General features: G+C 38.7%; 1 protein-coding gene across 3 annotated transcripts in view; it reads left to right on the top strand.

The window, feature by feature from the left end:
* Positions 1-14,274, top strand: part of GNAQ (G protein subunit alpha q) — a 317,284-nt gene that overhangs the window by 234,032 nt on the left and 68,978 nt on the right. The gene's annotated exons all lie outside the window — the stretch shown is intronic.

The following is a 14,274-nucleotide window of genomic DNA, read 5'->3' as shown; positions in this document are numbered from 1 at the left end:
CTACAGGATGGAGCTGGGAGTGTTGGAGCCAGTCAGCCTGTTTTGTTTTGTTTTCGTTTTGTTTAAATCATTGTTTGGGTGTTGGGTGGGTCCCAAAGAGTACTCAAAACCTCTCTTGGCACATGTGAGTGACTTTGCAGCTGGGTTCTGAATCAGTTCATTGTGGAGCCAAGAAGTGTCTCAGTGACGTGGCCCTTCGGCTCTTACAGAATTCTATAGACTGTGGCATAATTCTATCTCTGCTAAGCAGTGAATGATTGGAAAAATACCCTTGATATGCTTGTGTGGAGAACTGATTCAGTATTTATAATCTTCTCCCCATTACATGAAATCCTAACAGGTATAAATACGGATTTTGAGGATGATAAAGTCTTGAGTCAGAATTGACTATGGAGAATAATGCAGGGGCATAGAAAACTCACTTCGAGCGGGAGTTCAGCGCGTGTGTGTTGGGGGAATGGAAAAGATTCCTGACATCCTGTTAGAGGCAGACCTTGCAGACCTGCCAACAGTAAATACTAAATATCCTTCTGATAGGATAAAAAACAAAGAGAAGGAAGTGAGATATCTCTACTAGCTGATTAAAACACAATCTGACATATTAAAATACACTTTCCATACTATACATTTTTTGGTAAAGAAGAATGTTGGCTTCTGGTCCTTTTAAATATTTTATTTTTCTAGAAACATTAATATCTGTATCAAAATAAATATGCAGTCCTGGGGCGCCTGGGTGGCGCAGTCGGTTAAGCGTCCGACTTCAGCCAGGTCACGATCTCGCGGTCCGTGAGTTCGAGCCCCGCGTCGGGCTCTGGACTGATGGCTCAGAGCCTGGAGCCTGTTTCCGATTCTGTGTCTCCCTCTCTCTCTGCCCCTCCCCCGTTCATGCTCTGTCTCTCTCTGTCCCAAAAATAAATAAACGTTGAAAAAAAAATTTTTTTTTTTAAAATAATAATAAATAAATAAATAAATATGCAGTCCTTTATAGCATTTCTTTTGCATGTAGGATTGATAAAGAGTTCAGGAGGGACGCCTGGGTGGCTTAGTCAGTTGAGCGTCCGACTCTTGATTTCCGCTCAGGTCATGATCCCAGGATCATGGTATCCAGCCCTGTGTCAGGCTCCATGCTGCGTGTGGAGCCCACTTAAGATCCTCCCCCCCCTTCCCCCCCCCCCCCCCCGCCTGCCGCCCAACCTCCCTCCCTCCCTTCCTCCACAAAAAATAAAAAACAAAAAAGTTCAGGAACCAATATCCCATATAGAGCTGAGTTACCTATTCACCTATTCATGCATTTCAGAATCTTTTCAGGGTTACAAGTTTATGGGCTTTTGAATCAAGTAACTTTTTAAGAATGTTTTATCAGCCACTTGCCCTCTGTAGCTACCATAAAAGTGCCTGACAAGCAAGCTAAAATACAAGGCAGTCAGTTCCCAAGATTTAAGGTAAGCAATTACCATCAGAATTTTAGCTATAATCTCTCTATATGTATTTCTGTCTTCATATCTGTGTTCAGTTGTTGTCCTTACTCTTTGGATATAGTATTTTGAATGTAGCGCATATCATAGTTGGGAACAGAATAAGGCAGTTTTTCTGATTTCTTTGAATGTTGAATCAAGATAGAAAATGTTTTGAGGGCTTATCTACTATATGCTAGGTACTGGGCATCTAAAGAGATACAAAAAATGAAAAACAAAATGAACTTTGCCCAGAAGGGCCTCATAAAAGAGATGTGCTTTTGTTGGGTAGAGAGTAAGAGGAGAGGAAGGCCTTCGTTATATGGGATGTGATCTCTCTAATTTGCTGTCCAGTAAAATAAAATTTATCAAATACACAGAAGATGTAAGAAGCATACATAGTTTTATTTCTTATGTCACTGTTTACATTTTAGCTAGAGAAATGGAAATGTTTATCAGTACACATTTTTTAATCCATATTTTATACAAGGCAAGTACATTGTATCTGTAAAGACATATATATATATATGTATATATATATATACATATATATATATATATATATATATATATATATATATATATAGTGATTTAATGCTTATCAGTTTACCTCAGTTCCTTAGGTAGGTCATCACCTGATTCTACCACATAAATTCAGTTCTTCAATTATTTGGACATTACAGATTATTTATCCTAGTTTTTACCTGACATTGCTCATGGATATCTAGTTTTTGTGTAAAAGTATATTATATTAATTTTAGAATAAGATGACATTGTTTTGATGATCAGATACCATAACTAAAGTCTCCACAGTAACTTGCCATTCAATGTACAGGCATTACATGCATCTAAAAATATTTTGCCAGTTTCATTTATTCCTTGGTGATGCATTATGCTACAAATTAAGATAATAAATCTATTATTTTTTCTTTAGGACTCCCTGATCACTTGTGACTATTAAAATAAATTTTTTAACATGTTTATTTATTTTTGAGAGAGAGACAGACCGAGCATGAAAGGTGGGGGGTGGGGGGCGCAGAGAGAGACGGAGACACCAATTCCGAAGCAGGCTCCAGGCTTGGAGCTGTCAGTACAGAGCCGGACGTGGGGCTTGAACTCACAAACCGTGAGACCATGACCTGAGCCGAAGTCAGAAGCCTAACCCACTCAGGCACACAGGCGCCCCACTTGGGAATATTCTTAAAGCCTACCTTGTAGTTCTATGAGATCAAAGCCATTTCATGGTGCTCTTTTCTCAGACCTTAAGTCTGTTGGTAATACTGCAGATGATCTTAAGCATAATAAGAGCAATGCTGCTCATTAATTACTTCCTGCTTGCCACAGCCATCACTGTTGGTAATTAGGGAACACTGTCAAAAATATTTTTTAATGTCAGGATGTAGTCACAGTCTTTTTTGGTGAGGGGGGGGGTACCAATATATGAAAATGCCTTTGGCTCTCCACTTCCTTAAATCATTAAGGGAATTCAGAACTATAGCATTCTCCTTTCCCCAAATTCTCTGGTTTTGGTGAGACAAACTGAAATGAACTCCTGAAACATTTTGTTCTTGGTTTTGAAATCTGGTGTCCATAACTTTAATCCAAAGCAGACCTTGTGGTACCTCCTTTGGTATATATGTGCGAAAAACACCTGGAAATGGGTACTGTCAGCCTCCCCTCTGGTCCTGGAGAACTCTGGAAAAGGCAGTGCGGGCCGCAGGCAAAACCAGCTGAAAGTACTTTGGATTATTGCTGTTGCTTTTCATGTTTCTAAGACTTTTGGTATCAATCTTCAAGTTTTTACGCAGATGTGCTTTCGTCTTTCCAGATTCTCAGCCTTCCTCGAGCTTGGGGAATTAATTTTGTTATTATTACTTTTTTCCTCCAGAGAGGGACACACATCACCCAATAGTGAGTGAGATCGAGCAGGGTTGCAGTGCCACGTAGATTTGCATATTGTCTTTACTGTCTTCTTTTCCCTGTGATAACACACCAGCACGAGCCAGCTGCTCTACTGTAATCCTTCGGTGCCTACATTATTTAAGCGCCCGTGAGAGCCCGCAGCCCACAGGAAGCATTCCCATGACACATTTAAGCTTATCAACATGTATCCACACTCTCTCTTTTAGTCTTTATTTTTCTGGTTTTCTGTTACATGAATATCTGAGCACAAATACGATGGTCATTTCTCAGACTTTGACTCGGGGGCCGTCTTACAGACCGTGGTTCCTAGACTGTCCAGCTTTTTTCTCCTCCACTTTTCTTTTTGAATGTGCCATTCTAACTTAAATTAAGTTAAATTAAATTTTGAAGTGGTCACAACCCATTAAGCTTTAGTTTTGATACAATACCAAGGTAGATCCCACCCCCCAAGCGCTCCTTTGAACCAAGATACATTCCCCAGCATTGCTTTCCCTAAACATTTATTCTCGAACCCGGAAATATTTCTCTTCTCTTAGGTTTTAAAATGAAGCCCCTTTGAAGTCATTCAGCTACAACCCACGGTCTGAGCATTTTCTTTAACGGTGTGAAACCTGGACTTTGTTCTGTTCCAAAAACTCCAAGTGAGTTTTGGGGATTTTCTTCATATAAAATTTCAGCATTGGCAGGGAAAATGACTAAAACTTGAGAAAAGAAATTGCACCTCAAAGGGAAGACCTATAGGAAACTTAGAAGTAGTTAAAAGTAAGAGCTGAGTTATGATACCCGCTCTCAGTTGGGTTGGCTCTCACATCCTGTATTGATCTTAAATTATGAAATCAGAAACTTGATCTTGCTCCTCAGACTTTGGTATACTTGGCTCAGATTCATGGCCTGATTAACAAGGCTCTTCCTGAAAGACGTCCTACTTTTTTTTTTTTATATTTAACTCTTCTTCCCTTTTCCACATTCCTTTGTTCATTTTTAGCCACTTGTTCCTTTTTGAAACCCCTTTCCTCACCCCTTTCATCCTTCAGGCTTTCTGTTTCCATATTATTATACTCCTCAACTTCTTTGCTCGTACAACCTGAAGGAAGCTTGGAGGAAGTTTTCTGATCACCATTTATGAGTTTGAACCAGAGACACGTACTTCCTCCTGGTAAGCGTGTGGCAAACCAGCCACATGTGGACACTACTCGTGTGTCTGTATATTGGAAATCTTTCAAATTCTTCATTGAAGCCATACTGGTATAATCAATGCAATATTTTTTATAGGATGAATTATATGAAAAAGGCAGATTGCTGATGAGTGTATTTAGTATAATCTGATCTCTAGAATGATATACATACAATTATTATAGGGAAGGTTATTAACCCCGCCCTCAAAAAAGAAAATAATTTGGAAGATTTTCTACCATGACCCTGGGGTAAACAGTGATTGATGATGTGGCTCGGGGGAGTGTTAACAAATACTAAGCGAAACAATAATTGTTTTAAAATAAAGTAAGATCAGGTTGGAATTTTAGCTCTGTCGTTTATAACATCTCTGTCCATTTTTCGTTTGGATTATCTATCATTTTCCTGCTGCTTTTTAGGAGTTCCTTACATTCTGTGGATGTGAGCCTTTTGTTGTACGCACTGCCAACATCTGCTTTGCAGCTTGCCATCTATTCTCTTAATTGTGTCTTTTGATGAAGTCATACATTTTAATACAATAAAATTTATGACAGTTTCCCCTTATGGCTGTCCATTAGCATGCATGTGTCTACAAATACGCACACACAGGAGGATAAAGTAAATCACCTGAAAAGTCTGTATGAAAGGACAGTAAGGATTGGAGGGTGAGATTAAGAATTGAAATACAAATCGCAGAACCAGGCACCTCTCTTAGCAGCAGTTCACAAATGTAGTTAAGCATCTCTTAGCAACCAAGAAAAGGAGGTAATTGTGGCCTGCTAGAAGATTCATTTATCTTTAAAACGAGTTAGCTGCTTCTGGTACTGAGCTACTCCTGTACCTTCACAAAGAGATGCTGTGGGAGGGAGTAAGTTATATCCACAATAACATGCCCCCAGGAAAGCAAATATTAAGCATTCCTAGGGCTGTCCCTTAAGCTTCTGTCCGTGTAAAGTGGTGCCTTAACATCAAAGTTTGTCATGGGCCAGTGCCACGTGGTCTAAACTCATAGCTCGATGTAAGAATAAAAGCGAGAAGAGCTAAGGAAGTGGAATTTGTTTGTTTTTAGAAACGATTTCAGTGATCCGGGAGAGCATAAAATTCTAGAGAACTTACTTGCTTTAAATCTTCATCTTCACAGAAATAAAATGATACAGATGCATTTAAAGACTTTGTATAACCTTCTCGGATTGATTCCTCTCCCTCCCCAGAAGTTACTGGCCTCAAGTTGGCATATATCATTCCTGTGCATATTTTTTTCACATTTTTACTACATATGTATATGTCAATAAGCAATATGTAATATTGGATGCTTAATATTCATGATTAATTTTATTTAGATGATTTTACATTGTGGGTTTTATTCCATCAGCATTGTTCTTGAGATTTATTTTTTTTACGTTGCTACATGTGGCTTTAATTCACTTATTTAGACCGCCATCTAGTTCCATTGCATGCACAGGCCCTACTGTGTTTCACACACTTCTCAGCCAGCAGGTGGCTTTCAGTGTGGGTTACCTTTTCCCACCCTCATCTTGTCTCCCCCTCATTCCAACCCCCAGTGGAGTTGTCTTTATTTATTTTTATTATTTTAGAGAGCGAAAGAGAGGGCATGGGAGAGGGGGAGAGAGAAGAGAGAATCTTAAGCAGTCTCCATGCTCAGCGTGGGGCCCAATGTGGGGCTCAGTCCCACTGTCCTGGGATCGTGACCTGAGCCAAAATCAAGAGTTGGATGCTCAGGCACACTAATATATACACCTTTTAAACTCATTCTGGTTATTGTTTGCCAGTTAAAAATTACCTCTCAGTGCAGGGGTTGCCTTTTTTGCTTGTTGCTTGTGGAAGAGTTTTCATCTTAATGTAGTCAGCTCGCTCATTTCCTTTATTGGTTGTATTACTGTATTTTCTTCGGGAATTCTTTGTCTTCCCCTAGAATATGAAGACCTATCCCTTAGTACCTATTAAAAGTTACAAGGTTTTGCTTTTTCATAGGTTTTCTATCTACCTATAATTGATTTTTGGGTATGACAGATACGGATTTCATATTTTCTTGCTATATATCTGTTCAATTGACCCAATACCGTTTGTTGAATAGTAAACCCATCATCCATCTTACCTTTTTATTTTTTATTAATGTTTCTTTATTTATTTTTTTTTTAATTTTTTTTTCAACGTTTATTTATTTTTGGGACAGAGAGAGACAGAGCATGAACGGGGGAGGGGCAGAGAGAGAGGGAGACACAGAATCGGAAACAGGCCTCAGGCTCTGAGCCATCAGCCCAGAGCCCGACACGGGGCTCGAACTCACGGACCGCGAGATCGTGACCTGGTTGAAGTCGGACGCTTAACCGACTGCGCCACCCAGGCGCCCCTCTTTATTTATTTTTGAAAGAGAGAGAGACTCGGTGTGAGCAGGGGAGGGGCAGAGGGAGAGACACAGACTCTGAAACAGCCTCCGTGCTCTGAGCTGTCAGCACAGCCTTGAGATCATGACCTGACCCGAGGTCAGATGCTTAACCAACTGAGCCACCCAAGCGCCCCTACCGTTTTCTTTTTAACTGTGAAATATATACATACGTATAAAGAAGAGTCCACAAATTCAAAATACACAGCACAGAGTTACCACAAAGTATCTGTGTGTCCAGCACCCTTGTCAAGAAACAGAACATTGCCAAGACTACTGAAGCTCTTCTGGTGCCCCTCCCCAAGCAGTTGGCCACTGTTCTTTAAGGGAACCCCTTCCTGGCTGTTCTCTTTAGTTTTAATACTTAAACATGTATCCTTGAATCCTGTAGTTTCGTTTTTCCTTGTGTTTTAACTTTTATACAAAGGGAATCAAACGGTATGTTTTTGAACTTTGATATAAACTTTTGTGCCTAGCTTCTTTTGCTCAAGATTATGCTTATAAGGTGCATATATTTTATATGATTTATTCACTTGTAATTTATTCATTGCCATATATATTCTCTTGCATGAAAATACCACCATTTGTTTCTCCATTCTACTGTTTATAGATTTGTGTGTGTGTTTCCAGTATACGGTTATTACAAATAACGTTACTGTGAGTATTCAGATACGTATCTCTGGATGTACATGGGCACACATTTCTATTGGCTATATACCTAGCAAAAGAATTGCAGGCACATAGGCAATACATATCTTTAACTTCAGTAGATAAGGCAAAAGTATTTTCCAAAGTGAATGCACCATTTCACACTCCCATCAGCAGTGTCTGAAGCTTCTGTTATTTGCCAGTGTTTTTGCTTTAGGTCTTCTGGTGGCCAAAGAGCTGGGCTGTAGTCCCTGCATACACAGGTTTCCGTGGACACACCCTCACTTTGGGTGCAAAGCGGTGGTGATTCACTACAACCCATTTCCCTCGGGCTCTCAGCTGCTACCTCCAGATTCAGCGGTTACCCCCGGGGAAAGAGGCCCCAAATCCTGTGCTCACTTGTCTAGACCTTTCCTTCCCCAGATATTGCCCTGGTAATTCTTCCCTGCTTTTCAGCTCTCTGAGGCCTTTAAATGGGTATGTTTATTATTTTGTTAACCTTTCTGGTTGTCTTCCTTCCCACTGATATCAATGGTACCTGGGACACATGTCAAGTTTTACTACATATGTGTCTTTCTCTGGGTTCTCTGCTTGGTTGATCTGTTTACTGCTTCTGCACCAACATAAAATGTATCAAGTCACTACTTTTAGCATAATCTTGATATCAAGTGCATCAAATTCGCCTACCTTCTTGTTCTTCAGAATTTTCTTGGCTAGTCTTGATCCTTTTCTCTCCCTTGTAAATTTTAACTTCAGGTCATCAAATTCCAGAAAACAAAGCTGATTTGAATTTGAATAAATACATAGATAAATTTGAGGTTGGTCTTTCTTTCAACTTTACAGTATTAAATTTTACCATCCATAAACATGACATGGTTTATATAGCTCACCATTTATCATTGAAAACACTGCTTGTGTTGTTGTATGTGGTCAGTTTCTATAAATGTTCCACATGTACTTGAAATTGTGATTTCATATTTTTGGGGACAAGGTTCTATGTTACGCCTATTAGAACAAACTCGTTAATTGAGTTATTCAGATCTTCTAAGTCCTTAGTAATTTCTTGTACATTTCATTAATTACTGAGTTATTTTTTAAATTGTTTTTAATATTATTTTGATGATGTATACATATATATAACAAGCTATAAATTGTAAGTGTTCAGTTTCAGGAATTATCACAGAGTGAACACATCCGTGTAATTACTATCCACCCCAAGAGACAGATATTATTAGTACCCCAGAAGCTCCCTTGTGCCCCTTTCCAATCACAACCTCACCCCCTCTCCCCCAAGGGTAACTATTATCTTGACTTGTAATACCATCATTTTGCCTCTGTTGAACTTAATATAAATTGAAATTAAATGCATCCTTTTGTGTCAACTTGTGTTCAAAATAGTGTTTATTAGGTAAATTCATGTTGTGTGTCACTGTAGTTTTTCATTTTTATTACTTTATATCATTCATTTAAATTCAATTAACTGACTATCCATCCTAAATTTTAAACAATTTATCCATCCTATTTTTGATGGATATCTGAATGGTTTTCTCTTTGCAACTGTTGTGAATAATGCTGCTATGAATATTAACGTTTTTTGACTGAATACATGTGCCTGGTTTTCTGTCGAGTAGCAATAGGATTGATGATTCACAGTGAACGTGTATATTCGACTGTGGTGAATACTGCCTGTGTCCAATCCCAGACTTGGTGGGTTACAACAATAGAAATTTGTTCCTACAGTTCCGGAGGCTCAGAGTCTGAAATCAAGGTATTAGCAGTGCCATGCTCCATCTGAATGCTATTGAAGAGAATCTCCCCTTTTTCCTCCTATTCCTACTTCTGTTAGCATTCCTTGTAGTTACATAGCTCTGGTCTCTTCCTCTGTCTTCCCATAGTCTCCTCCTCTGTGCCCGTGTCTTCTTGTCTGCTGTCTCTTATGAGGGAGGACACTTGTTGTTGGATTTAGGGTAAACCCAGGTGATCCAGGAGGATCTCCTCTCAAGCTCCTTAACTAAATTACATTTGGAGGACATTTTTTCCAAATCGCGTCACATTCACAGGTTCTGGAGGATAGCGTACGGACGTGCCTTTTTGGGGCTCACCCTTCAACCCACTACACTGCCAGTCTGAACTCTGGAAACAGTTCACACTTCCATCACCAGTGTATATGTGTTCTCTTTGGTCCATATTCTTACCAACTTCGATATGGTCAGCTTTTAAGTTTCAGCCATTCTATTGGGTATGTAGTAGCATCTCTTTGTGGTGGGAGTTTGCATTTCTCTGATTATGATGAGATTGAGTACTTTTTTTTTTTTTTAGTTTATTTATTATGAGAGAGGGAGAGAGAGAGAGTGCAAGCACAAGTAGGGGAGGGGCAGAGAGAAGGAGAGAAAGAATCTCAAGCAGGCTCCACACCATCAGTGCGGAGCCTGATATGGGGTTCAAACTCATGAACTGTGAGATCATGACCTAAGCTGAGATTGAGAGTAGGACACTTAACTGACTGTGCCCAGACACCCCAAGATTGAGTACTTCGTATATTTCTTTACCATTGGATATCCTCTATCTTAAAGTGCTGATTTAATTCCATGATCAGTTTTTGTTGGTCTGTGTTTAAGAAAAAGAATCATTAGTTTAGATGTCTTTGCATATTCTTGATAGAAACTCTGCAAAAAACTTCTGCCAGTCCATGACTTGCTTTTTTTTACCACCTTAAATGATATCTTTTGATGTGGCCAATTAAGTGGTCTTTTAAACTCTGACCTTTATATGTCTTTCTTAAGGAATCCTTCCCCCAATTGTAGTGCATAGCATTTATATTTTGAAGATGGATATTTTAGTATGAGATTTGCTATAAATTTATTGGTTTTGAATTATATTACTTATATAATTTTACCTTTTTTGTTCATTCTAATTACATTTACAAATAGAATACGAATATTAACACCAGCATTTTAACATTATAAGCATAAAAAAACCACTAGTATGTAATTTTTGCTTGATAGTAAAAGCACTTGGGTAGAATTACCCCTTTATGTACTTTGGGAACATTGGAGAAAACTGCAGTATACTAAACTTTTATTTTAAGGTGTATGTTTCTTTTAGATTAGCATAATAAAAATATATAATATATGTAAAATAAAAATGATATTATATACTGTATATCGAGATACCCTGCCAATTCTTCATCATAAAAATGTTTGTATGGCATGGTTGGCTCATAAAAGTATATAGAAATGAATCCCTAAAAAGAATAAAAAAAGGAAAAAAATGTCCTCTCTCCTTTTTGGGGAAAAAAAAAATAACGCCATCTGAAAAGCAGCATGTGGAGTTTTCCCCCCTCACTGACGGAGTTATTTTTAAACCTCCTACTTTGGTTGTAAACTTGTCTATTTTCTTAATTCCACACTCCTGTTTTTGATGTTTTGAGATTTCAGTATCCTGTCCTTTATAAGTTTGTAATTTGTATAGATTCCTGATGTATTGTTCTTTTTGTCATCAAGAAGGTTTTTTTTTTTTTCCTTCAAGTCAGAAGTGCTTTTTGCTGAAATAAAGCAGTTATGCAAGAAGCAAACCGGAAGTGCCAATGTCCTGCCTTTCGGTCTGGTGAGTCACAGAAAAGGCTGTGTTTTCATAAGAGGTGGGGACGGAGCAGGAGGAAGGCAGGCAGGCGGTGGCAGCAGCAGATCAGGGACCGCACTGGGCAGACTGTATATGCAGGAAGTGAGCTGAACAGGTTGTTACTAACTTGAGAATGAAAGAGTATTTCAGGAGCAGTGTCGGTAGTGACAGAAGATTTAGCCATATAGAAGGTAGAAAAGCTTAGATGGAAGTTTTTTTTATTAACAGCTTATTGAGATGTAATTCATACACCATCACATTCACCCTTTCAAAGTTTATGCTTCAGTGGACTTTAGCATATTCATAGAACTATACAAATAGCACCGCTATCCAATTGGTTTTTTTTATATGAATAGACTGTATTTTTTAGAGCAGTTTTAGGTTCACCCCAAAATTGAGTGGCAGATTTCCCATGGGACCCCTTCCCTCATGCATGCATAGCCTGCTCCATTTATCAACATCCCCTACCAGGGGATTTGTTCTACTTATTTGTCATATTTGGTACCTTTGTTACAACCCGTGATCCTGTATTGACATGTGATTGTCACTCAAAGTCACAGTTTACTTCAGGCTTCACTCTTTCTGTGGATTGTTGTACATTCTATGGATTTTGACAAATGTGTAATGAATGACATGTATTTACCATTATAGTATCATACAGAATGGCTTCACTACCCTGAGATCTTCTGTGCTCTGTCTATTCATCCCTCCTCCATCCCTCTCTCCTCCACTCTGGCAATCACTGATTTTTTTACTGCCTCCAGAGTTTTGCCTTTTCCAGAATGTCATAGAGTTGGAATCAGACAGTATGTAGCCTTTTCAGATTGGCTTCTTTCACTTAGTGATATGCATTTAAGATTTATCTATGCCTTTTACGGCTTGATAGCTCGTTTCTTTTTAGTACTAAATAACACTTCGTTGTCTGGATGGACCACAGTTTGTTAATCTGTGCACCTACTGAAGGACATCTTGGTTGCTTCCAGGTTTGGCCAACTTTGAATAAAAGTGTTGTTATTACCCATATGCAGTTTTTTATGTGGACGTAAGTTTTCATCTCCTCTGGGTGAATGCCAACGAGTGTGATGGCTGGATCGTACGAGAGTATGTTAAGTTTCGTAGGAAACTGTTAAATTGTCCTCCAAAGCTCCTGTGCCATTTTGCATCCCCACCAGCAATGAACGAAAACTCCCATTGCCCCGCACCCTCATCAGCATTTGGTGTTGTCAGTGTTCCAGATTTGGGCCATTCTTACAGGCATATAGTGATACCTCTTTGTGGTTTTCATTTGCATGTGTCTAATGTCATGTTGCAAGCATTTTTTTTTTTCGTATGTTTGTTATTTGCATATCTTCTTTGGTGAGTTGTCTGTTCAAGTATTTGGCCCATTTTTAAATCCAGTTCTCAGTTTTCTTATCGTTGAATTTTAAGAGTTCTTATGTATTTTGGATAACAATCCTTTATCAGTTATATCATTTGCAAATACTTTTTCCCAGTCTGGAGCTTGTCCTTGTATTCTGTAGTCTTATTTTCTTGGAATCTATTTGTCTGCTTTTGATACTAGGAAAATGGTGTCTCATAGAATAGGTTACCATGGATCCCTCTGCTTCTGTCTCCTGGAAGAGACGAGACTATAGATAACTGGTATAATTTCTTCCTTAAGTGTTTGGTAGAATTCACAAGTGAACCCTTCCGGGCCTGCTTTCTGATTGGGAAGTCATTAATTATTGATTCAATTTCTTTACTAGATATAGGCCTGTTCAGTTTTTGTATTTCTTTTTGTGTGAGCTTTGGACAGATTGTATCCTTCAAGGAATTGGTCCATTTCGTGTAGGTAATCAAATTTGTGGGCATAGAATTATTAAGAGTATTCCTTTATTATCCTTTTAATGTCCATGAGCTCTGTGGTGACCCCTTCTTTTGTTTCTGATACTAGTAATTGGGGTTCTCTCTTTTTTTCTTTGTTATCCCAGCCAGAAGTTAGGCTCTGATAAAACCCCGATAGTTTATATTCTGGTAAAATAATTTCTCTTAAGACCAGCCTCATTAGGAAGAACAGAATACTCAGGTGTATTTCATAATGGTTCCTTTTCCATTCTCTTATGACCATGTGGCCCCAGAGTTCTGAGTTTTCAGACTTGCCCATGCTGAGCCTCCACCAATTTGTCAGATACAATTTAGGTTTTCTTACCACAGCATTGGTTCCTTTGGAAGTTTTTTCTCATGGTTTCTGTTCCAGTATGTTGTGATTGTCTGTATTCACATGTCTGTCTCTCCAATTTGGGGGACAACACTTTGCCCTATGTCTTCACATCTCTGATGGATCTAAGAGTTACTAATTTTTCATTTTGTTCACCTTTTTACCAGTTAGGACGGAGTGATGACTTCTAAGCCCCCTACAAGACAGACTGGAAACAGAAAGTCACTCCTCTCTAATTTAGGACATCTTCCCTCCTCCACCCTCAGCAGCTGCTAATTTACTTTACATCTCTATGGATTTGCCTCTTTTGAACAATTCATATACGTGAAGTCATATAATATGTAGGCTTTTGTGTTCATCCATGTGGTAGCACATTTTAGTGCTTCCGTTTTATTGACACATAATATTTCCTTGTATGGATATTTCATTTATCTGTTAATCAGTTGATGGATACTTGGGATGATCAGACTTTTGAACTCTATTACAAATAACGCTGCTGTGAACATTCACGGACAGTTTTTTCTGTGGACGTGTATTTTCCCTTCTCTTGGCTATTCCTGGAAGTAAAATTTCTCAACCATTTGGTAAGTCGATGATTACATTTTGAGGAACCGCAAAACCGTTTTCAACGTGGCTGCACCATCTAGCAACCTGATCAGTAATATATTAGGGTCCCACTTTCTCCATATCTAACCAACACTTGTTATTGTCTGCTCTTTTTGTTTTAGCCTTCCTAGTGGTTGGCGAATGGTATCTCGTTGTGGTTTTGATTGCTCCAATGACTAATGATGTTTGCATTTGCTTACCGCCGCTTGTATATCTTCTTTTGAGAAATGTCTATTAAAATCTTTTCT

This window comes from Felis catus, chromosome D4, assembly GCF_018350175.1.
Source record: "Felis catus isolate Fca126 chromosome D4, F.catus_Fca126_mat1.0, whole genome shotgun sequence".
NCBI lineage: Eukaryota > Metazoa > Chordata > Mammalia > Carnivora > Felidae > Felis > Felis catus.
This window is presented reverse-complemented; position numbering and strand designations above follow the sequence as displayed.